The sequence below is a fragment of the Chaetodon trifascialis genome, chromosome 1, assembly GCF_039877785.1.
Source record: "Chaetodon trifascialis isolate fChaTrf1 chromosome 1, fChaTrf1.hap1, whole genome shotgun sequence".
In the NCBI taxonomy this organism is placed as follows: Eukaryota; Metazoa; Chordata; class Actinopteri; order Chaetodontiformes; family Chaetodontidae; genus Chaetodon; species Chaetodon trifascialis.
This window is the reverse complement of record NC_092056.1, coordinates 29,224,725-29,250,179: the sequence shown is the minus strand read 5'-3', so window position 1 is coordinate 29,250,179 and position 25,455 is coordinate 29,224,725.

Below are 25,455 nucleotides of genomic sequence, written 5' to 3'. Positions count from 1 at the left end.
GTTTTGTTTTTTTTGTCCAGTGTGGTAGAGACACAAGACTGATTGTTACTGGAAAAAAAGAGCTTGGCATAAAGACCTGTGGAGAAACAGATTTTAGCTAAAGGAAGTTGACTGAAGTTGAATTAAACAAATAATTTAAAGTGATTTGGTTATGAAAAGATCAATCCCCCCAGGGGTGACAGCAGATGCCTGGCCTAGATTACCAGAAATGGGCCTGTGAATAGGCACCTGGAAAATACAGTATGCCACAGAGATCTGTTACATTGCAGGTGTAGCATTCTACCTTGAATTATCTGATTAAAAAAAAAAAAAAAAGAAGAAGTTTCCCTTTAAGTGTTCATGGATGCATTATTCCATTGTAGTTCAATAATTTAAAATGTGGTAAATTTATAGGATAACATAGAGTGTATCTGGTTTTCTATATGTTTAAGTATCCTGACACGACTGCGTGGCTTCACATCAGACTGAAGTTTAGAGAAACTGTTAAACACAATTGGCCATAGCAAATTAGTGACAGAGAAAAGAACATGAAATGCCATATTTCATATTCTTTCATTTTAAGTAGTCCAAAACCAACTGAAAAATAGGCTATATTGAAAAGCATCCAGGAGTGACAGTGAGGCTGCATGTTATCTGTATCCGCAGGTGCATTTATTCAGAATTTGCTCTGGTTTTTCCACTGCCTGAAGGCTTTTTGCCCATAAATCCAGTGTCTTCTTATTTTGTTGACATGGAATGTCTGTGTCCTATTGTGCACAAAGAGCAGCAACTAACCCACTATCAACCTGCGGAGGCGAGGAGATAAAAACAAGTGCTCTGCACAGAGAAAGTACTGACTGCTGCAGATTCTGAGGACAGACAGGATGGACATCTGAAACATGACACATGAATAACACTTCAAATAAAACATCATGACGTTAAGTGGTAATAAGCTTTTTGAACATTTTGAACTTGTTGTAGTGTTAAAACTTATCTCGGAGCCAAAAGCAGGACCCTGACACACACCTTGCAGTTGTTTAACTTCAGATTTAGATCAGATTAATGTGGTTGAGACGGACGGTTTGGTAAGATGAGCCAGAATTATGGTGGAGTGGAGCTAGCAGAGTGAGCTGAGTAACTGGCTGGGAGGCAGACAGGTAAACGCTGGGCAAAGCAGAAAAACAGACAGCACAGAGGGATGATGAAGCTGAGGCATAGGATTAAACAGGGTTCAGGCAAACAGGAGGAAAATACTGACAGAAGCCAAAGTTGGCAGGAGCATAGCACCACATCGGCAAAGTGAACAATCTGGCAACGACTGGTGTGCAGAAATGGGCTATATATACTGCAGGAGCTGGATGAGGTGATGGGTTGCAGGTGTGCATGTTGATTGGCAGCAGGAGTAAAATGAAACACCACGTCCAGACAAACACGGAAACACAGAGAGAGGACAAAAGGGGACCAACAAGAAACGCAAGGGAGGGATAAACAACGGAAGCACTAGGACTGAGGAGAGGCCCCTCTGAACCATGACACCTATGTATGTTAAAGATTTTTTTTTCTTTTCAGCTTTGACCAAATCAGCAGCAGCTGAGCTTGTTGCAGATTTAAATATCCTTGATTATAAGGATATTATTGCTAATTCTGCTGTAATATTTTTTCCACTGAAGTTTCAGATTTAACAGTAGAAAATATACAACATCTTTCAATTTTTTTTATTCTAAACATTAATATGGGCGTGCATGAATCCAGGGCAGCTCACTGATTGAAAATTCCCGTGTGCATGCATCGAACAATGTGTAAGGGTAGAGGAAAAATTTCAAAAAATTCAGCGTAATAACCAATAAACACGGAAATGTGCAGCATCTCCACTAAAGTCTGCACTCTGACAGTCTGACAGCAATCATAGTAGGCAGCAAGGAGAGCTACAGTGACATTTTTTACTCAGAATCCATTGAAATAAAGTCAGTGAAGACACAAACATATCTGTCCACACACAAACCTGCATTCACACTAACACACTTTCACATGTGTAAACACACACACACACACACACACACACACACACACACACACACACACACACACACACACACACAGACATACACAGGTATGTGCACATCTTGTCATTCTGCAGTGCAGCTTCCAATTTGCCTCTCATTCTAGCCCTCATCTTCAATGTTAGCAGTATGAGAGTCCCATGCCACCTTAACATAGCTAAACCCGTGGCGGGCCATCGGCTTCTGACAACCCAGCGTCTCTGTGGAGTTCACCAGTGGTTTAGGGAGCTGTATATTCCAATTAGCTGCCAGGATCCCGGCGCTATGGATAGTATACAGAGGGAGTCACATTCAATTACAGTCGGTGTCCACTGTGGATTTGTGTGTTTTTTACCTGTCCTCATGCATAAAGTAAATACTGCCGTTCCCATGTGCACTGGTGTCAGAGTATGTGTGAGGGGGTGGTTAGGCTGGATAACTGTGCAATGTGTATTTATGTTTATGTGCATGTGTTTATGTGGCTTCTCATCACAGCAACATCATTTACATTAAAACAATGCCAGTTATGTGCGTGAGATCTGTGCTTGACAGACTATGTGCAGAAATGCCAACAGCTTGTGAATGATGGTCAGCAAGCTGTCCTACATAACTCCAGCTTAAGGCAAATATAAAACACAGAAAATATGGTAATGTATTCAAGTCGATGAAAAAACTACAATAAGTGCCATATTCGTGCCCGTACATCTTTATAAGACTTCCCTTTTGATTTCCTCATTTTCTCTGACTTATTATCATATGAAAATAATAAGGAATTTATTTTTAAGCGGCTGCAGCCTGCGCTCCTTTGCTATATTCTTTACATATCAGAAATCGTTTGATGTGTTTTTTGAAATGTGTTCCTTGAAGAAAACAAAGGCGTGCATAAATTAGCAGCTAGGACTGCAATTAGACAGTCACAGTGATTGGAAAAGAATAATTATCCAGAGGCTGGCCTGCTTAGGGCCTCTTCAACCACTCATCCCCCAGTGAAAATGAAGAGAAAGAGGGGTGATACAGATAGCCAGGAAATAAAAATAAAAAAGCATTATTTTGACCAGCAGGGATAAAGCTGGTATATTTAGTAATTAAAAACACCACGTTGTCTCACAGCTTGTTATGGATGGTTATGGCTATATTAGGCACACCAAAGCACTTGCTGGTTGTCTATCTATCTATCTATCTATCTATCTATCTATCTATCTATCTATCTATCTATCTATCTATCTATCTATCTATCTATCTATCTATCTATCTATGGTCACACCTTTTTTGTAGAGCACCACTAGTATTATCCAAAGTAAGACAACAAAAATGTTCAATGCTTTGACCGAAGCTACAAGTGTAGCAAATGCTCATTTTCATGCTCTTCTTAACAGGTGTTATGTTAAATTGATTTTCTCAAGAAATGTTGCTGATCCAGAGAACTACAGTGGCATATTTCAAATGCACGTTGTTGTGTAACTGTCCCCATGCTAACACTTCTGTTTTCTTTGGCCAATCCTATTGGTTCTCTACAACCAAAAGTGATAGAATGCAGGTTGAGAGCAAATCCATTCTATTAAAATATTTTTGTTGTCATCACCGAACAGGGAGTCGAGGGTGACGACGATTCAAGAGTCAGTTGGAATGTTACTGTGAATTCTGAAATAAAATTTTATGTAATGGTCAGGTCAAATAGTAGTCAAGGTATGTTCTATATTGACAGATAACATCAACACACACAGATAACAGTGTGTAGGCTAGGCAGAAAGGACAAAATGACATAATCCCCTGCATTGTCAGTTCACCAGCATTTCATAGTGTTTTCAATAGCATAGCATTCATTAAGCTGATGCTTTTATCCAAAGCAACTTACAATAAGTGCATTCAACCATGTGGATACAGTCCAACAATTGCAAGAATCTACATCAAGCTTCATCAACTATGCTGAAATGCTTCAAGTGGTACATTTAGAACAAAAAGAGAATAAGAGACAGAGAAAAGCTGCTGTTGTGTTTTTATGAATAGACCAAAGTGCAGTCTGAATAGGTTAGTTTTCAGTCTGCGACAGTAGATGTGTAGAGTTTCTATTGTGCTATGTTGATGGAGAGCTTATTCCACCATTATGGAGCTTGGACAGCAAACAGTTGTGCAGAGAGTGCACAGCCCGAGGCTCCCTGTTGAAGGAGGTTGGAGAGGAGGATCTGCTGGTTCACTGTGTCAAATGCTGCTGAAAGGTCCAGCAGGATGACTATGGAGAACAGGAAGGATGCTCTAGCCATGTGGAATATTATATGACAGTACCACACTCATCACCCTGTTGCTCTGACTTTTTTTGTTTGTTTGTTTTTACCAGAAATGCAATTCTCACTCATGGATTCATGAGTTCTGATCAACTAAATGCTGAATCTTTGTAAAAAGATATCTGCATATGAATGAAGAATCTATAGGCAAGGGGCAAGATTTTGGTGTCTTTTGCTAATCAGACTGCAAACAACGATCAGCACACGGAAGAGGAAATCTTGGCCTGGATATCCGTTATATGTTATTTGGATATTTATGGGCAACACTGGAAGCACCGAGATATTGGCATTCGCCCCCAAAGGCTCGTCTGATTATAGCTAATGGGATCCGAGATTTTTCTGTGTCAGGCTTTCAATATCGTGCTGCTGTTACTAAAATTAAAAAACATACAAGCCTTCCACGGAAGTGAAGCAATTATGTCCCCTGATAGAGGAAATGTTGAGTTTGAAGTAAAAGCAAAATCAGCAGATCAAAAAACAAGAAGGCTTCTAACTAAGAGGTCATCATATGCATATATAAGGTACAGATGTCTGTAGATGTCTGGAGCAAGTGCTGAAAGTCAGAGAGAGAGAAAGTTGGCCTCAAATTAAGCTGAACTAAATGTAAGTTCAAACAGCAGCAGATTCGCCTCATTGAGCACATCTTTGATAAGAGTGGCATGAGACCTGATGCAGAGAAAGTGTCTTCAATAAAACATTTCCCTGAAATGTATCAGAGCTCAAGAGGTTCCATGAAATAGTCAGCTCCATGGCCAAATTCATCTCAGAGCTCTCTACAGCAGGACAACAACTTGATGACCTGCTGAATGGCTGTGGAGAGATGCACAGCCGACAGATGTCTGCCTCTGCATCTGCACCTGTACTCTCATTCTATGATGCTACCAAGCCCATTGTGGTGTCAGCTAATGCTAGCAGTTACAATCTTGAAGGGGTCCTGCTGCAGCAGAATGGTGATGACTGGAAACCTGTGGTCTACTGCTCCAGGAGACTGTGGGACACAGAGACCAGGTATGCTCAAATAGAGAAAGAATGCTTGGCTAGTGTTAGTGGTCAATAATTTCACAGGACATAGTAGCAGAAGTAACTAAGGGCATGTTTTGGAGAGTTAACACACAGTGACACACCATGGAAAGAGCCACTAATGCCAACTGTATTACCTTCCAGACCATGGCGTCCGACCACTACTCTTGGTACTTAGAGATCCTACACCTACATGTGTCAACCAGTAACCAGATCATAGAAAGCTAACAGCCACCTTTGCATGGTATGGTGTCCCAGAAGTACTAATTAGTGATAAACCTAGTTTATCTAGTTTCAGAGGTGTTCAGACAGAACTATTTTTTTCTTCTAGTCCTTGTTATGTCCAAAGTAGTGGACAGGCCAAGAAGGCTGTAGTAATACTGATTGTTAGGCAGGCAGATCCCCTCCTGGCTCTGATGATATACAGGGCCACACCTTCTTCTTCTACCTGCAGAACTGCTGATAAGTCCAAAAATTCTGACTTTACACACCCGTCTGAAAACTTAGAAACAAACAAGCCAGGCAAGGAAGAAATTGTGCAAGCAGATGCAGCCACCAAGCACAAACGTCAGAGATGCTTTAATTCACATGGATCTCATGGTGTGAGCAGCACAGGAGTGAACTTGGAGGAGGATAGAGGTGCAGATAACAGATACTCCAACTTTTTAAAAAAATCTGCTCTATGCTTCATCCAAAATCCTTCAGCTCCCTCTCCCCACATGCTTGCACTCCGCTTTGCTCACATGCTCTGGTACTATATCCACATTTCTTTTTTAACCAATACTACTACACTACAGTTGGCTGTAAGCTAATGAGGATAGATTTCTCTAGATTCATATCCATCCATCAAACCCTAAAAAGACGTTCCCTTTTCTATCCTTTTGCCTATTGTCCACCTTATTCCATGGCTTCAAAACATGGCCACGTCCATCCCTCTCACTCACACACACTCAACTTGGAGCAAAAACAGTCTAATTCACAGGGCAAACTTTCCCTTCTCCGATACGTTGATTTGATATACTCCAATAGAGCCTTTCTTCCAGACACCATCAATTGTCTATAGATTTTTCTTGGCTCTCCTCAGAAGAGAAACAAAAGCAGGCCCTGAAAAGCCTCGAGCCTAAGAGGCTTTATTGATATCGATGTTGGGGGAATATCGCCCATTTTCACCAGGGGATCAATCAGCCCGTCACCGTTTGCTTTGCAAGCTGCAGCTTCTCTGCTTGTGGGCCACAATATGTGTGTGTTTGTGTGTCTGCCTGTCAGTCTGTGTGCACGTCTGTGCTTGTGTCCATGAGATAGAGAGAAAGACAGAGAGAGAGAGTGATGCAGATTGATAGATTCATCGATGAATAGAGAGATTTGTGTTTTAAATTTGGTTCAGTGAAAAATAGGGTTAATATCAGGTTAAGTAGCCCCACTATTTTACCAATACACAGTGAATCTCCCTCTGTATTCTCTCAAAGCACAAGGGATAATAATGTCTCTTTCACAGTCCCTGCCTGGAGTCTTAAGTGTACTGTCCACCAAAGACGATCTGCATATCATAATTCAGAGCAAACCTGAGCAAATCCTTTTCCATTTGGTTTGCAGCCTCCCTTATCTGAGGGGCTTAGCGGACGGTTTATAATTCAATTATAGAATTGGATATATTACATTGAGGTAATTCAGGTCAAGCACTGATGATGGAAGTCTCAGATTCCTATAAATACATTGAGAGAAGTGATTGCTATGATCTGCTATGGAGTATATAGTGGACATCTGGGGGTATACTCACAAAATTACATTCACTGTTTTTACTGTAACAAAGTTGTTTTACTGTGCATTTGTATTTTTTGCCTTTTAAAAAAATCTATACTTTTACTTAAGCATCTTAAGTTTTTTTGCACAAAAGTCATGACAAACCATGTGAGATAGGAATAAAAGAAAGGTGATGAATCAGCAGCAGCAGTAGAGAAGAAGCTAATGGTGTGCTCCATGTCCTGCAAGGTCCACTTGACACTGACATTCTGTAAGAGATACATGTAAAAACAGGGTGTATCCATCTTAATCAATCACAGGTTTCTATGTAACGTAACACTTGGCAAGCACACTAAGTGACCAAATCAGACACAGTGTTACGTGACCAACAGTTCAATGCTGGGTCAGCCAAATGGGTGTTCATGGTGGTCCTCCAGCAGTGACTTCTAGATTCTAAAACTTCAGTGAGGCGTGTGAGGCCTTTCTGCTGTTTTTGACCAGTAATCTCTAACACAGCTATGAGTGCTCATTCAGCTCCAAACTTGAAAATGAAAATGAGAACTATTTGAGGAGTGTGGTGGGATAAGAGAGGCTGAGTGGGCTGGTTATATTAAGCTTTGAGAATGAATGAGCAGAGAAGTTGTACCGAGAGCAGATTGTGGAGCACTTTGAGCACAAGGCGTGAGTTAAAACAATGAACTCACTGATGGCTCAAACTCATTCTGATTCATGATCAGTTTATGTACTGGCAGGTTTAACAGTTATTGTTTGGTGGTCAGCTCAGCTGTGACAGCACAAAGTCAGGTCCGCTTTGCTGATGGGGCGTGGCGATGCAGACTTTGGTATTTTCGTGCACTGCACTGCCAACGCATCTCCTCCCCCTTCTCATCTCAGTCCCACCCAGCGGCACAACTTGGAAGGAGGGAGGGGAGAAGGTGTGGAGAGGGTTTGACACTGCCGAGTCAAATCTTCACCAATCACACCAGCTCCTCGCCTCACCTTTAAAAACGCCGCTGGCGTGGCGCATGGCAAATTTCGAGGATGACTGAGCCCACGCAGGAAAGTGTCCGACACCCAAACTTCTCCCAGGAGGAGACTGATGTCACTCATGTCTAAGTATGAGGTCCTTGATGGTAAGTCCTCCTCCTCCTCCTCCTCCTCCTCAAAGCAATGATGTGCTCCATCTTTGTAGATAACGTTAAGCATTACAATGCTAACATTTGTATTTGGAATGAAATGACGTGGGTAATAGCGGACAACGATCATCACTTACGTTTTTTTCCATGTGTCTGTCTCTCTCTGTCTCTCAAGCGCTCTGAGATAGATGCAGTATATATGCTCTGTAGGATGCCACGGCTGTTTCTGGCTGGCACAGCAATAATTAGATTAGTTTGCATCCCTGTTTCACCTGTGTACATTCGGTCAGGGTGCCGAACGCGCTTGCAATGTGGTCAGATGAGATACGGATCAAAATATAGAAGTTTAGGTATGACTGAATGTGCTGACAGATAGTTGCTTTGAATCGTGGCTGTTGCTAATTATTGATCGCAGTGAAATGCCAGACACTGTGGAAACCTGCCTGTGAGGTATTGGTGACGTGAGCGCACGACTCGCCGGTTTACGATAATCCACTTCCCAGCAGTGTACAGAGTTGATCAGGTGTGGCAGCAGAATCGAAAATAGAGCCCTTTATGTGTGGGGACAGCCTGGCTCCTCTCACCACTGCATTCATATTGGCTGTAACGGCAACAATACCGTAATGATTGTTGTTCAGACAAACCTTTTCATTTCCCATTATTTGGTCAGAACATGAACTGTAACTGTAACAAAGCTCTGAGCAGCTTATGAAGTTTACCTATCTGTGGTTATTTTTCACCATTTTCACCATTTCTTCTTCCCCACATGATTGTATGGAAGTACAAAATGTAATATTTGCCACTTATGATGATTGAGTTGGTCCAGTGTTTGCAGATTCTGTACACATGGGCTGAGTGATTCATGCGAGGACAGAGAGGTTAATATTTTCTGAAAGCATTGTAATTCCCATTTTTTTAGATATATTTTATTGTTCATGCTTTAGAACATTTAATGTGTGTGCATGGTACCAAGAATAACATTTATTTTTGTTGTAATTGTGCCGAATGGGTACAGTCAGTACAGTGAGTACCAATATAGAATTATATTATAATGAATTCTTACACTTGGGTGTACACTAAGTTTATGCACTTAAGTTTATGCACTAAACTGAGTTACTGATTTAGGTCGAGTTTTCAGGCATGTTAAGTTAGCCTAAGATTGTTCTTCCTATGTATCTTCTACCATTCTAGACTATATCAACCTACACATCAATACTGTAGCCATCATTAATCAGATAACATTTCCAAATCAGAAGCCATAAGTGAACAAAGAGGTCCACATACTGTGGTAGGCATGCAACACTATTTTCAGATCACTTGATGTCTAGGCCACTTTATCAAGGGGTAACCTAAAGAGGCATCAAGAGGGTCAAGCACAGCCACAAACTGTGGAGCACCTCAACAGGATTTCACAGGATTAATGCCCATAATCCTGCTGGCCTGATGGCATCCCAGGATGCCTGTGAAGTACCTGTGTTGGGCAGCTAACTGAGGTCTTGACTGAGATCTTCAACCTGTCACTGGCTCAAGCAGCTGACCTCAAGAGCTTCAAAGCCACCTTCATTGTGCCAGTGCTAGAACAATCCAGTGCAGCGGGCCTAAAGGACTTTTACCTAGTTGCACTCACTCCCACCATCATGAGGTGCTCCAAGCGGCTGGTCCTGGCTCACCTCAGTACCAGTCTAACATCCACACTGGACCCCCTCCATTTCACCTACTGCCAGAATGGATGTTAGAAGGACCATCTCCAATGAGAAGGCTGGAATTTCCCCTGGAATTTCCCCTCGAGGGACGAATAAAGGAATAAAGGAATATAAAGGAATAAAGGAATATTGAAGGCTGTTCATCAGCTTCAGTTCAGCAACTCTATCATTCTCTCGAAACTGATCTTCAAACTCTGTAACTGTGGCATTTACACCTTCTTTTGCAACAGGATACTGGACTTTCTAACCTACTAACCCCAGCATGTTAGATTACTAACCCCAGCATGTTAGATTAGACAACCACACCTCCTCAACCCTCAACCTGAATGTTGTTCCCTCCCCTGCTCCCTCTTCACCTGCGATTGCATACGGTTCTAATACTGTGTTTGCAGACGGCACAACAGTGGTTGGCCTCATTGGCAATGATAAGTTGGTCTACAGGGAGGAGGTCCAGCACCTTGTGCCATGTTAGCTTAACTCCAAGAAGACCAAAGAGCTCACTGTTGAATTAAGAAAGACCAAAGGTGGTACACATACCCCCATCCACATCCATTGGGCAGAGGATGGGCATGACAGCAGCTTTAAATTTCTGGGTGTCTACATCTCCGAGGGCCTCTTTTGGACCTGCAACACTTCAATCCTGGTCAAGAAGGTTCACCAGCAATTGTAGGTGGTGAAAAATACCCAATGGATTACCATTTATCACTGTGTGTAGAGAACGCACAGCATCATCTGGACCTCTCACCCAGCCCTCCCTCCCTCTGGGCGGCAGTACAGGACTCTCCATTCCTGGACCAGCAGGCTAAGGAACAGCTTTTTCCCCTCAATGGTCTCCTTGCTGAACTCTGCACCTCGGTGATAGTCCTCTGCCCCTGCCTCAGCCCAAATATCCCCCACCCCTGGATTACCGTCGACTCCCACACATTTTCCTCCAGTGACTGAACTTTTTCTTTCAGCCTTCTACGCCTGTTCCCACCCACCCACCCACACACTTTCCTGACTGAATTTTTGCATTATGACTGTACCTCACTGAACAGTGAACACATGCATATATACCACTGTCCATACAGTATATTTCTGATCTATAGACCATATCCATATCATACCACCAGTTATTTATTCTATATATTAAGTCTCACCATTGTCATTAATTGTACTTGTACACTGTTTATTTATTTATGTATATGTATATATTCTGCACTTTTACTGCACTCTGCACTTTTGGTTAGATGCTAAACTGTATTTTCTTGTGACTGTGCTGTGTGGAATGACAATACCGTTGAATCTAATCGAATCAAACCCCCCACCCCCCCAAAAAAGAAAGAAAAGAAACTCACATTTAAACAAAATGTTTCTATAGCCTTTCTGTACTCCTCTATTTTTCTCTCTTTTCTCTCTTATTTCCTTTCTCATTCTCTTACCATAATGTGCAGTTAAGGAGATTAGTCACCCATTTCTCATATTTACAGTGTTTTCTCTCTATGATGAATGGTGACAAATTTCAGCCTCCTGCTAAAACAGTATGTACAGTATGCACAAAATTAAATTAATGTAAGAGAAATAACTTTGTGGTACAGAGGAAACAACAGAAAGCAGTTGAAAATAATTCAACTTGAATATGATTGATGTGTTTAAAAGAATAAAGGAAAGGAAAGGAATAAAGGAACTGCATATGAATCTGTGGTGTTAGTTACCACATTAGCTTCAAGGAATTTCAAGAGAAGAGAAGAGAAGAGAAGAGAAGAGAAGAGAAGAGAAGAGAAGAGAAGAGAAGAGAAGAGAAGAGAAGAGAAGAGTTGACATGCAGAAAGCCACTGCAAAGATCTAGGAACATGAGAGTTGTTATCCACTCTCTAGGACTTTATGAGGTATCTCAAAGCACTGTTCTCAATCAATTGCAGCCGTTTGATTGACTCTACAGAGAGACCTGTAAATGTTCCAATCGTCAAATTTTTCAAAATCTTGCTTTCACACACACACAAACACACACACACATATATATATGTATATACGTGTGTGTGTGTGTGTGTGTGTGTGTGTGTGTGTGTGTGTGTGTGTGTATACGCAACGCAAATCAATCTTAACGGTGTCATTTTTTTTACCCAGAAACAAAACAATAGGCACGCCCCACGCATGTGTTTGGTCTTGCCTGCTCGCTAGCTCTAAAGGAGTAGGCTACCGGTTTGTGTGGATGTCAAGTGCAAAACGCCAAAATGGATGCGAACAAGATTCTGAATGTTAAGTTTAATTTCAAAAAGTTGCCAGATGTATTGATTGACAAGACCAAAGTTATCTGTGTGCATTGTTGGTGTGAACTGAGTTCTCATCGTAGCACATCCAGTCTGAAATACCACTTGATGACCAAACACACAGCAAATGCGAATTCTCTGTTGCCTCCTTGTCAAAACCAGGTGACAATGGATGGCTTTCAACAGAGACATACGGATGCTGTTGTGTTCAAAGGAAACTTAAAAAAGGAAAGTTTAAGCCATGGTTTAACTGCACTATAGCCTGAGTCCTACTTTACAATGATGTGCACTTTGTAACTTTATCTTGTATCACCCTGTTTTGATCCCTTAGAAAGGGCTGTTGAAGGGGCTTTTTTGTAACCAAGTATTTATTTTTTTGTCATCTGTTTATTGACAGTGTTAAATTGTGTGAGTTTTGATTCATTCAAATGTGAATGACTGCTCAAAGTGAGAATGTTAGTGTGAAATATAACACTACATGTTGTTGTTTTGAGTTAAAAAAACATTTGCACAAAGCAAGCCTATCCACTTTTCTATGTTGATAACTTTTAAAATGATAATTAATGGGACATTTAGAATAGATAAAAATGTGCAGTTAATTTGCAATTAATTGCAAGTTAACTATGACATTCATGAGATTAATCACGATTAAATATTTTAATTGATTGACAATTGAAAGCACTAACACACACACACACACACACACACACACACACACACACACACATACATAAGTCATTTAATTATTGATATATTCTTTAGGTGATAGCAGTCTGATTGTCCTAAAGTGCCTTTATTGGACTGATTTGTGGTTGTTAGCGAGTGAAGCTAGGCACTGTCTTTTAATCATTCTTCTTTGTCTGAAAAAAAAAATCTTTGTTTGATTAAAGTAAAAATAGTAAACCAAAGGCAGAAGTGGTAAGTTAGCAATTAAATTACTTCCCATTAGAAATAATTAACATGTTTGTACAGAATATAATAATGTAGTAGAACATTCTGCAATAAATATTATATGGACATTAAAATATTCAGTGTGGTTTGGAGCACATTCAACTTATGGACGCAGTCGAGTAGATTTGAAAATTGAAATGAAAATTGAAATAAAATTGTGTGGAATAACAGCCACTCTTGTATGGACACAGAACCTCTTGCTTGGCAGCTCCTGTGTGAGCAGTGTCCTTTTTATTTAGCTTAACTAATACTGGTTTGAATGAAGTCAATCTCTTGGCCTCAAGCTATGTAATTACTAATTGTTGCACTCAATATATAAATCAGATGTAATAGAATCATAAATCAGAATGTCTTAGACCTGATCACCAAACTAAAGTAATGATGCATGACCATAGTATCCAAAGCATAGGTTAGAGTAAGTGCTTATCTTTAGTCATATACATTTTCAGTGACTGTTACCAGACTGTAAAGAGAAAAGGCTAGGTAAAGGGATATGGTGGGCTGGAGAATGCAAGTGTCTCTGAGGGAATGACTGCTGTTGTGGAGAAGCACAAAATTTTGCAAATGCTCAGCCAATCAAGACAAGCCAAATGCTTGTTGCACTACAAGCTATATGTTCTTCACAGGCCCTTATGGTTAAAGAAGCATAATATTTCAGTCTCTTTCATTTTTCAAAGAAGTCTGGCAAACTTGGCCCAGCTTGGGTGCTCAGAAAATGGAACTTTAGTGTCCTGTTCCTCCACAGAAGAGGAACTAAACAACTAAAGGATAAAATGCCTAATCTGTAAGATACATCTTTTGACAGGTCGAGGCATGACATTTTGTAGCCTTTTGTAGCAAGACTCTGCTTAAAGTTTGCCTGTAAGCAATGACATAAGCATTGCATTTCAGACAGTTCAAAACAGGTGTTCGTAAAAGATAGAAAGAGTCTTTTCAGACACTATGTGATTTGATCGTCAGCAAGTGGCATGCAGGGCTGTGTGTGCTGCTTTGTTTGACGTAGCAAAAAGACACTGTGGAGTGGTACAAGCCATCAAGAATACTGAACTGTGGTATCCTTGCTGTGTTGTGCAGTGTATGTCTTGTTGGCAATTCAATCAACCAAAAATGCTATTTGAGTAGCCTAAGACTTTGTACAGATGGTACAAATTAAAAAGCAAAGTCTTGAAATTGTTCTGCGCTACAGTTGCTATCGACAGACAAGCAAATGAAACTCAATATCTCACATCCTTTTTTTTTTTATTTTTTTTTCCTCCTGGTTTGAACTAGTGTTGTCGCCATTACAAAATTTGGATTTTGATACCAATATGAATTTTAGTATCACGATACGATACTTGAAACTGAAACAATACTGATTTGATACTTGGTACCTAATATTTGAAATTAATTTAATACAAATAGCTAATCTATGGTTATATTTAATGTTAATATGTTATATATTATAGACCTGCCCTGTACAATGTATTCGCAATGTGTTTGCTAAATTTATGATGGGAGTGCGCCTTATTAACTGGCCCTACGGTCTGACCCTACAGAGCCACCATAGTTTGCAAGTGACAGGTTGCTAAAATATGCCATTTAGCAATTTAACCGTTTTATAAAGCACAAAAAATAAATGACCAAACAACTGTAGCTTCATACATTTGCTGTTTCAGAACTCACATTTTCTATCATGCTTGTCATGTTACCTACGATAATGGGGTCAGCCTGATATTGATATGCTATGCTTCCAATATGCTATGTTTCTCAGTATATGTATCTTTAGTTTAGCAGGTCATCACCACCTATCAGCTGTCAAGCTAGTTAGCCTATTCTGTCATTTTTTGCGGCCTATGTAGAGGTCTAGACGTCTGTCACTGGCGTGCTTGGCAAGGTTTGAAGTGTTTCCTTCCTTACATGACAGTGTTGTATAGCACATAGCACATAGGTTTTGTTATGTCAGTGGGTTGTTTTCGGTTTTGTAAGCAAAGTAGTCCCCGAGCAGACTTCGGCAACCCATTCTGTTAGCCAGTACAGGGGGTATTATTTCTGAGGACGACACACTTTTGATGTCAGCAATAGACACATTAAGGTAGAGGCTTTGCTTTCTCTCAGTGGAAGCTCATGCTCATGCTCTATAAACAGGGATGGATGCACAGGCACATGTCCATAGACCATGGACCATGCAAGCACTTGAATTGACTACCTTGGTTGTACAGTCACATAGTGGAAATTCAGACAAATTGCACATTTCATTGTCTTGATCACTCACACAGGAGACACATTTTACCTGCAACAAGTACTGCATGTTGGGAATTTGTAATACCGAACTCAAGATAATGCAAGTACACAACTCAACATGTGTTACAAATGTTACATATTTTGCCTTTAAATGAGAGGATACATATTATTCTCCTGTCTGGTCAACAAATATGAAGCTAGAGCAGCATAACAGTCTCTAACTATTCCTTGAAGGAAATGTTCCATTCAAACAATTTCTTCCAATGCATCAAGACTGTTAATACAGTGTTAATAAAGGAGAGAGAAATATTATGTATACTGCCATCAAACACAGTGGCACACAGCTAAAGACGCACAGGCATGTCGACATATACAGTGACATATGTAGACGTATGCACAAAAGCTCATACATTTACACAAAACACACACGCACACACGCACACACACACACACGCACACACACACACACACACACACACACGCACACACACACATTCTGTATGTGCACATGTGCACACGCCTTCCATGCCAGTTAGAGCAATAACGACTGGCTGTTGCCTTTCCTGCCAGCTGGAGAGTGCTGATGGAGTGTGATTGTATGCAAGTGAGTGTGTGCATTTTCCTTGTGTGTGTGTGTGTGTGTGTGTGAGAGAGAGAGAGAGAGAGAGAGAGAGAGAGAGAGAGAGAGATTCAGTGGGGTGGGGAGAGGAGGGTTGCACACCTGGCATCCGCCACAGATGGGCATAATCATCTCCCTTGCTACCCCCACCCAACCCCCCCATCTCTCCACATACACCCCTCTCATGTCCCCTCATCCATGCTGAGGTATTCACACACATACACACACACAAACGCACACATAAACACACACACGCATTGTTAAACGAGTCAAGTCACACAGCACCCTGATTCGAGCAGCAGTCATGCCAGAGTTAGATTGTCTGAATTGGTCCAGCTGACAAAAGCAATTACCATCCATTAGAGTCAGAAACTCTCATGTTATGTTTGTCATCCAAACTAAATTTCTGGCTGCTATCAATAAAAAAAAATGTCTCTGCTAAATACTGTATTAACTAAGCTGATTTTTCAAATGAGTCGTTGTCTTTCTTTGGTTTGCTGATTACTCCATTACTACTATCCAAACAAGAGAAACAAGTCACCCTCCACAAAAGATGCAGGTATATGTGGATTATTTAGTGACATCATGCATTTTCACAAATATCATCCAAAAGAGTCTTAAGGTGTGTTCAGACTCAAGGCAGAGTCTTCGAGCCTGCAGTTTCTCCCTCCTTTTCTGATTGTGTTCTAGTGTTTCCCTTCCCCTTTGTCTCCTGTCCGTTGTGTATCTGTGTTACTGCAGGGTGTGGCTGGCAGATCTGGTCCGGCCTCCTCCTCTCCTGAGCACACCTGCTCTCAATCCTTCAATCAAGACTCACCTGCTGCCACAGTATATAAGCACTGGCCCTCCTCCCAGCATTTATCGAATTGTGTGTTCATCTTCATGGTAATGACTGCGACTCCTGCTCCAAAACGTAAATATTTTTGCCTGTTTTTTTACCGTCTGCTTGCCTGCTTCCTGACTCCAGTCCACACCCTGTCAGTCTGTCCCCTGTGAGTACTCTTAATCTGGATTCCTCACCAGCCTGTTCTCTCTCTCTCGTCATCGCCTTTGTATGTTGATCTACAAGTCCATTGCACATTTTTTAAGATTCATTAAACTGATTTTTCTTCTTTAGTCTACATCTGTCTCAGTGTTCTGAGCTCAGCGTTTCTCTGCTTGCAAACATAACACAAAGTGCATTTTAGATGCCTCCCAATTGTCCATAAAGTTTGTGCAGAGATGCAGGTGACCGCCAAATGGATTCTCTTTGGGTTTCACAAAGTGAGGCAAAGGCACACATTAGTTTTGACAACTGGAGAATACAGACAAGCACCAATACTATTTCAACTTGTGCAAATAAAGCATGAAAATTTGCTTTGCATTCACTCTGCACAGACCTTTAAAGGGTTGCAATTGTGCCCTTACAAACTTGGAACTTTAATTATAGCACCATTGGGCTAATCAGTACATTTATTCAAATCAATCAGTAATACACAGTAAGGAACAAACTGCACCAACATTTTAGTTCCTCAAATTTGGATTAGATGTCTTAGACATATCAGACTTTTTTTTTTTTTTGATGGATTGATTGTCCATTGATGTGTGATTTGAAAAAGAAAAACTATCAAAGGTTTCTTCACATTTGTCCACTGATGTTTAAAATATCACATGAATGGAAGACTATGACAGAATCTGATTTAAACAGTGTTGGGCAGTAATGCATTTACTAAGTGCTTACTACTTACTAATAGTAATACTAAGCTATATTATGCTCTCTTCAGTAGTGTAAGGGACAAAATTTTGAAATTCAGTAAAGACATCACACTTACCAATTCTAGTAATCCTTGTCAGTTTGTGAGTACTTGCTCATTATCTTACTGGGAGTTTATAGGGGGAGTTGATATTAGTTTTGTCCCTGTGCATTGAGTGGAGAGACTGGTCCAGAATGTGTGAGCTTCACGGGATTGTTGGAGGTGGAGGGATGTGTTAGCCTCCACCAAAAGAGGAGAAATTTGACCTCAAGTAATGAGATATGTGACTCCTACAGGTGCAAATTTGTCTCATTTACACTTGCTCTCCTTAGTTATTGCATTCGTAAGCCTACATTCAGTCTGTGACCTGCACGGCTTCAATGTGAGGACAGGGCATCTGAACAGCTGCGTGCTGTTACTGGGACTAATATTAAGCTAACTGTTAATGGTCAGGAAATAGCTCAAAACAGTGGGGTGGCCACTTGGAAAAACACAATGTATCATTTTCTATTTCTACACAAATACAGACATGTGACTGTGGATGCTTTGGAGTGGGTTAAAGGCACCTTTGACAGAACTAGGCTGAGAAAGGACTTCTTTTACTTTCACAAAGGAGAAAAGCATGGCACTATGAAGGCATAATTTGGGGATACCTGGTCATGAACAGGCCTGTTGTAATCAACAGCCATGTAATATGAAATGCCTTTTAATACATTCAAACCACAGATTCATTTGTCTTTTTGTCTGAAATTGTTGTGGCCTTTGACCAAAAGAAGCATCATTGTTCTCTGACTGTTGACATAACCAAAAAAGAAAGAAAGAAAGAAAGAAAGAAAGAAAGAAAGAAAGAAAGAAAGAAAGAAAGAAAGAAAGAAAGACACAGACTGTCAAACACACTCGTGCCAGTGTGATCAAGATGGCTTCAGCTTTAAAAAGCACATAACATAAATGGTTAGAAGCCCATATGATTTATTTATCAAATAAATAAATAAATAAATAAATAAATAAAAAGAATTCCTGAGGAAGTTTGGCAGGCTTGAGAAGGAGCACGTTTCATTTCACAACCCCCCTCCCACCCTATCCTCCTTTTCCCTCTCACCTCGTCCACCCCTGAGGGGGGAGCCTGCCATTTCCAGGCAACAAAAGCGGGACATAGCCAGCAGGCTTTGATGTTTATTTTAGCAGACCGTCCCCCTGCTGCTTGGCCTTCTTTTGTGTCTGTCCAGGTACAACAAGCCCCCCCCCCCCCCCCCCCCAAAAAAAGAAAAAAAAAACAAGCCTCCTGAGGCGTCCTCTGCGCTTGACCTCGGGTCAGGGGATGTCCTGTACTTAAACCCCTTAACCCGCCAATACCCCTCACCCTGCCCCCCTGTCTTTCCTCTGTCTTGAGCTGTAAGCGTCCTCTATCCTCATCCTCTCCATTTCACAGTCACCTATCACCTCCTCATGGACTTCACACATACACAGTGACCTTCACCCTGCTGAGACACACAGGGAAAAGTAGAGAGCACTGTTACCACAGTTAGCTGTTCTTGTAGGATTGATTTGTGTGTTTATGTGTGCATCTCTAGATACACATGCACATATAATATATATATATATATATATATAAATTTTTTTTTGCCCTGACAGTTTTACAATACATTACTTCCAAATTCCAAATATAATCACACACACCACTAAATACATCCTTTGTAGACATTGTGTTATGCATCCTTGTTGTCATGTGTCCTTCCGTTTGTATTGGTGCTATCACAATGGCATTTGCATAACCTCAGCGGCATGAGAAAGGAGGGGTCGGGCTTGGAGGGAATGGGTGTATAGGCGATTGGTGGAGGTGGTGGAGGGGGTTACGTTTCCTTTCACTAGCTGCCAATCCATCAAGGCTCAGTCTACCGCTGTGGGGGCTGACAGCCAGCACAGAAAAGAACAAGGCCCGGCAACAGAGCCCCCTCTCCACGGCTATCACTCATCCCCAGCAGGCTCTGAACTCTGTGTGACCCTTTCCAGAGCCTCCTCACCAACTTCCACTCCTTAGCACCTAGTTAGCCTTAAAGACGCAGATACAAGCCTGCACCATGGACTGCCAGAGTTGGGCTTCTGGTGTAAAATGTGTGTAAAATGTTATTCGGTAGATCAAGCAGAGGAGAATGAGAGTTCAATTTTAACACCAGTTCTTTCTTTATGTATATGTGGTGGTGGGGGTTTACATCTCTTCCTTACAGAAATGCAGCCTCTCTCTGACAACCAGATTGTCAGACAGCAAAGAGGAAACACACAAAAAGCTGAAATCGACGAGCCACATGCACACATACACACACGCAGGCACGCACGCGTGCGCGCACACACACACACACACACACACACACACACACACACTGCAGAGGGGCGGTGAGAACACTAGTTGACATCATTAGGCTGGACACATTTTTGTCACGCTTCCAGATTCGACGTGTCTGCATTTTGCTGAATGCCGACTCGGTCTCACTATTTCTCTTCCCTCCCACCCAGCCTCATTCCCACTATCTCTTTGTCCCGCTTACATGTTTAATAGTGGAGACGCCCAAGCTCATCAGAGCTGTCCAGACAACACTTTGTACTGGTGAGGGAGGAAATAAAGACCCAAACAAAAAAAAAAAAAAAAAAAAGAGACAGACAGAGAATGGATGTAAAAACAAAACAGTGCCCTAGAGATCTTGTCTGTCGTGTAGCCAACACTCCAAGGCTTGTGTCTGAGCTAAACATTTCAAGCATCTCTGAATACAGCAGACATCACCGGCTTCTTTTCCCTGGCTTTATTTTACTCAGGATTCCTCTCTTTCCATAAGAGATTACTCCTTGTCTGCTCAGTCGCAGTGCATTAGCCCCAGTTTGGACACATCAGAGTAATTCATACTTACTTGGTGGTGTGGCACTTTTTGCTCTGCCCTGGCAGCTTAATTGTGTTTTCTTGTGTTGTCTGTTTTTTTTTTTTTTAAAGGTTCAGCAGAAGTACAGTGACATGGTAAGTGTGCGCCCAACACGGAAAATCTTGTTACTGGGTGGAAGACCTGAGGGTTGTGTGTGTGTGTGTGTGTGTGTGTGTGTGTGTGTGTGTGTGTGTGTGTGTGTGTGTGTGTGTGTGTGTGTGTGTGTGAGACTCCACTATATCACATTTGAGGCCTGTACACCACAAAACAAGCAGGGCATCGTTATCAATTGAATCCTGCAGGTGAGTAATTACATTTCAAGCTTCCACCTGTATCAGTTCTGTGTGCTATGAACTTACTGGCAAAATCGAACATTCTGCATAGACAAATATAGCAGTTTGCTGATTTATTTATTCAACTTCATCTCAACCTCACGTGAAATGTGAATGACGAGTGTGTCAGTGTTACGAAAGCTCTCTCAGACATTCACCCTAAAAACAGTTCAAAAATGTATGGTTTAGGTTCCAGTGACATGATCAAATACGACCTGGGAATGCTCAGCATGTCAGATGACTGCATACAAAACAAAACAACAGAGACATGCTGTTTACATTACAAAATGATCTACTGTATGCTTGCACAGTACATATTTGACTGGCCAACGCTGCACCTTGCTGCATGATATTACTTGTTACGCTGCGACCGGTTCAACCTATTTGACGGGCGACCTTACATTTTGGCGAGGTCCTCTGTATTTGCACCCCATCTGCAGTGGTCTCATTGAAATGAAAAGGGGGCTGCATTTTGTCAGCACACACTGTTGACTGTCTGAACAAGCCTAAGCTGCCTAAGTGGTTGTTGAGACTGAAAACAGCCCAGTGTTAAGGAAATGCAAGGGGCTGAGATGGTGGGGTTGTGTTTCAGGTACCAGTCCTGGAAGACCCTGCGTTTGTTTTGCCAAAAATCCTTTTGCAACCACACTGTGATAATCCAGCGGTGTAACTGAATGGTCTCATTGCTACTGTCTGTCTGAACAAGACCTTAGGGAGAAGGTGCTGGTGTTTGATGAATCAAAAAAACCTGACATACCAGCTGAAAATGAGATGGCATATGGGACTTTAAAAACCTGCATTGCTGAAACATTTACAATAAAAGCTAGGCTGGTTTCTGCATTTCCATTATAATGAAGATTAGTTTGAGTACTTTCACGTGATGTTTGCAACTGAGTATATATGCCAGAACACCAGCCCAAAGTTGTCTAGCTGTTGTGAAGGCTACAGTTTGGATGTCCCAGTCAAGTTGTTATTCATTGACATTTTTGATTCAAAACTATGAAGTTGATAAACTCAAACTCTGAAAGTTTAATTAGGAGAATGCTACTGCTGAAATTGCTGTGACACGTGCTTGAGACATGACATATCACTCTGTTGGAGTTGTCGGGACATCAAAACAGCTCAAAACAGCTCATAATCCACAAGTGCTTCTGTACTTCTTAGTACAGACACAGTCTTGTATAGAGCACACAAACCAATCAAGTTCCTAACTGAAGTAATGTTCATTTGGGACAGCTGATATGGCGTGCTGCCCACCAAAAGTGGTGGTTGTGCCAGTTAAAAACATCAAGCTGCTGGCTGAATGTTTTGTACTTTGGTTTTTTGCTAATAAGAGAGAGAGAGGAGAGAACAGATTTGTTAGCGTTAGCAAATCTTGCAAACCAAGGTGTCAGAACAGACATCCGTGCAGTCAAATACTTTTTCACATTCACACACTGTAAACTGCTCTCGCATATGGAGCAAAACACTCGCTCTGTAGCTTGGCTGTCATTAAGGACAGCGGCGCTGCAACACTAGCAGACTGAGGTGGATGAAACACAGTACAGTATATCACCTTTTTGCTTACTTCTAACATGTTTTACACGAGATTTAAAAAAAATGCCCATAATCAGTACTGCAGTATGGCTGTGTTTTATTGCTTCGTTTTGATTGCTTGGCTACACGTACTGAATTATATTGTTACTGTATGACTGCACTAATGTTTTGCTGCTTCCTGTTGCTCTGCATGACTTCTGCACTGTCTTTTAGCATATTTGGTTGCTGTTGCTGTCTCCATGGCGTCTTGTTGTGGTCTATCTCTAAATTTTAGGCATCACCTCATTGGTTTCAAAACATCTAACCAATGGAATTCAGTCAAAAATGAGCCTAGCTAACAAAGGTTCATTTCCAGAAACAGTGATTAATGTGTGTTGTCCTTATGAACAAACGAAAGAAAGAAAGAAAGAAAGAAAGAAAGAAAGAAAGAAAGAAAGAAAGAAAGAAAGAAAGAAAGAAAGAAAGTAGAGGTGGAATGGTACACAGAAGTCATGGTCAGGTTAACTCCTAAACCAAGGGGATGTTTAGGAGTTACGGTTCAGTGCGAGTTCATCTGGGTAATGCTGTTGAATGTGTGTTAACATGTTCAATGTGTTTCCATTCACATACGGTGGAGAAACTCCAACACACCTGACACAACTGATTTAAAGGACGCAGGTGTCTTCCAGTTCTGGCATCTCTTTTGCGCTTGCCGCAGTGTGGCTGACTCGCATACCAATCTTGTTGCGCTCACCTCAGTGTATGTTGCCAATGCCGTATGGTTAAATGTTTCCTGGTAAATTAGTATTTTTGTCCCGCTTTCCTTGCATCACTATACGTACTGTACAGTCTGCACTCTGATACATGCAATGGACTGTGACCTCCAGACCCTGACGGTTTGGCATAAATACACAAACCGTTACAGAACTAAAAGAATGGATTGGATTTTAATAGACTTTATTATAGCCAATGTAGATGTATTAAAATATGCCCGGATCCACCCCAATACCGATCCTTGGAATCGGCTTGGGACATCCCTTTACGGCAAGATACAGATGTTGGGGATGTGACTGGCTGACATCATTCTTAGAATTCTTGCATCACTAAAACACCAAAAGTGTAACAGGGGGTTCAGGGAAATTACAACCCTGGTTTTTCACGTGATTAAGCTCATACTAGGCTGCAGCATATGCATGCACGAGCACAATGCACCTCAGTTTGTGAATGTGTGGGTGTAGTTGAGGGAACGTCTCTGACTTAAAACAACTTTTTATGTGTATTTCAGCCTGGAGATGGATGCGCCATCCTCCAGAGTGATATTAATAACTCACTAACATCTGGGCAAGCGACAGTAAAGAGGGATTTAGTGTTAGCCCCAGGAAGGCAGGGAGAAGCTGTGTGTCCATTAAACGCTTTATTACAGAGCCAGCAGCCCCATGCTAACTCACTTAGCCTAGTGTGCAGGAGGCTCTGTTCAGTGGCCTGACTGCCTGTCAGACTGCTTGCTACTCAACACACACTATGCTGAAGGCAGCAGCCCCTTTACACAATCTGGTTAGCTTGGCCCGTCTGATAGCTTGTCCATTTGTCAATCAAAATACACAAAGTGGTCTGACCTCAAATGTACAGTTGTAAATGTCTGGTGCTGAATTCTTTTTAACTCAACACAGAATGAGCACTTGTTTATGTCAGTTACATTTTCGGTTTTAATAATGTGATGCTGTTAATCCAGAAACTAAATAAACTATAATACTGCAAACCAATATCTGTACCAAGAAACCAAACCGAATGAACATTATTCCTTTTTAATAATGCCCATGTTGCTTCATGTTTGTTTTTGTTTTTGTTTTTGTTTTTAATTTCAACTGTAAAGTTCATGACCATGCATAGGTGACACTCACAGGGCAACGTATGTTCCTTTTCTCCTGACCACAATTACAACGTCTGAGGCTAAACATCCAGATATGGAGTTTGGCACATTCAGTTCATGCATTCTTCCTATTTGTCTGTTTGACTCACTGTCTAACATAAGATTCTTATGTTTGTCAAAGTTTTTCTCTTTTTGTTGTAGGAACACTGCGCAGCTTCAATCACTTCAATCATCAAGTTCATCATCATAGTCACCTCTGCATTGTGAGTGGAATCCTGAGTAAATACTAACTTTTGTTAGGCGAGCTGTGTCCAAATGCCAATGTGTTAAAAGCAAGTGAAATAAAGTGTGTTAAATAAGCAAACTCACATGTAAAATAATGAAAAAACCTGTATTAAAACTATATTCTAAAATATACAAACTATATTCATATTCTGTATGAAATTAGAGTGAACACAGCATTAAAAGCATCTCACAGTGCAATATTTTACAACTTATCGCTGATTATGGACCAAAAAATCACCACAGAGCTGACATACAAGCTTTATAGAGGTTGGGTTGAAAGTCTCAATCCTCATGCAACATCGATGATTTTTGGCTTCTTGCACTGTGAACACAAAATTGACACCTTATAAATAATTACATATTTAAACATACAGCCATGTCCATTGGATTTTTACTGCTTTTGCCAAAAAGCAGCTGGAAATGAGGCTGATGAGAGCGGTGACTGAACTGAACTGACAGGAACTGGAGAGTCAAATAATAATTTGTCACAACTCTTTTCACTATATATAATCATTCAATCCATTGTCGATATAAAAATATTGATCTGTAGAGCATGCCACCTTTGTGGTCACACTCTAGCTCATCAGCTGTTATGAATTTCAATTTTAAAATCCTCATTTACACATAAACGGTGGCTTTAAATAGGCCCTGTTTGGTTTGTTAGTCACGTTAAACCCTTGTAGAGAAGGCCATGTTTCAACTCCACTTACTTTTTAGTAGTATGCATTTTGAGAAGTGACAGAGTCGTGTGCTAAGGGCCTGTTAGGGCCCTGATTCATATTACACTTGAAACAGGCCAGATAGGAGAGTGGTAACAGATCGTCACACCATGACACTATGTGAAGGACTGTCTCATTATGTGTCCCCACACTC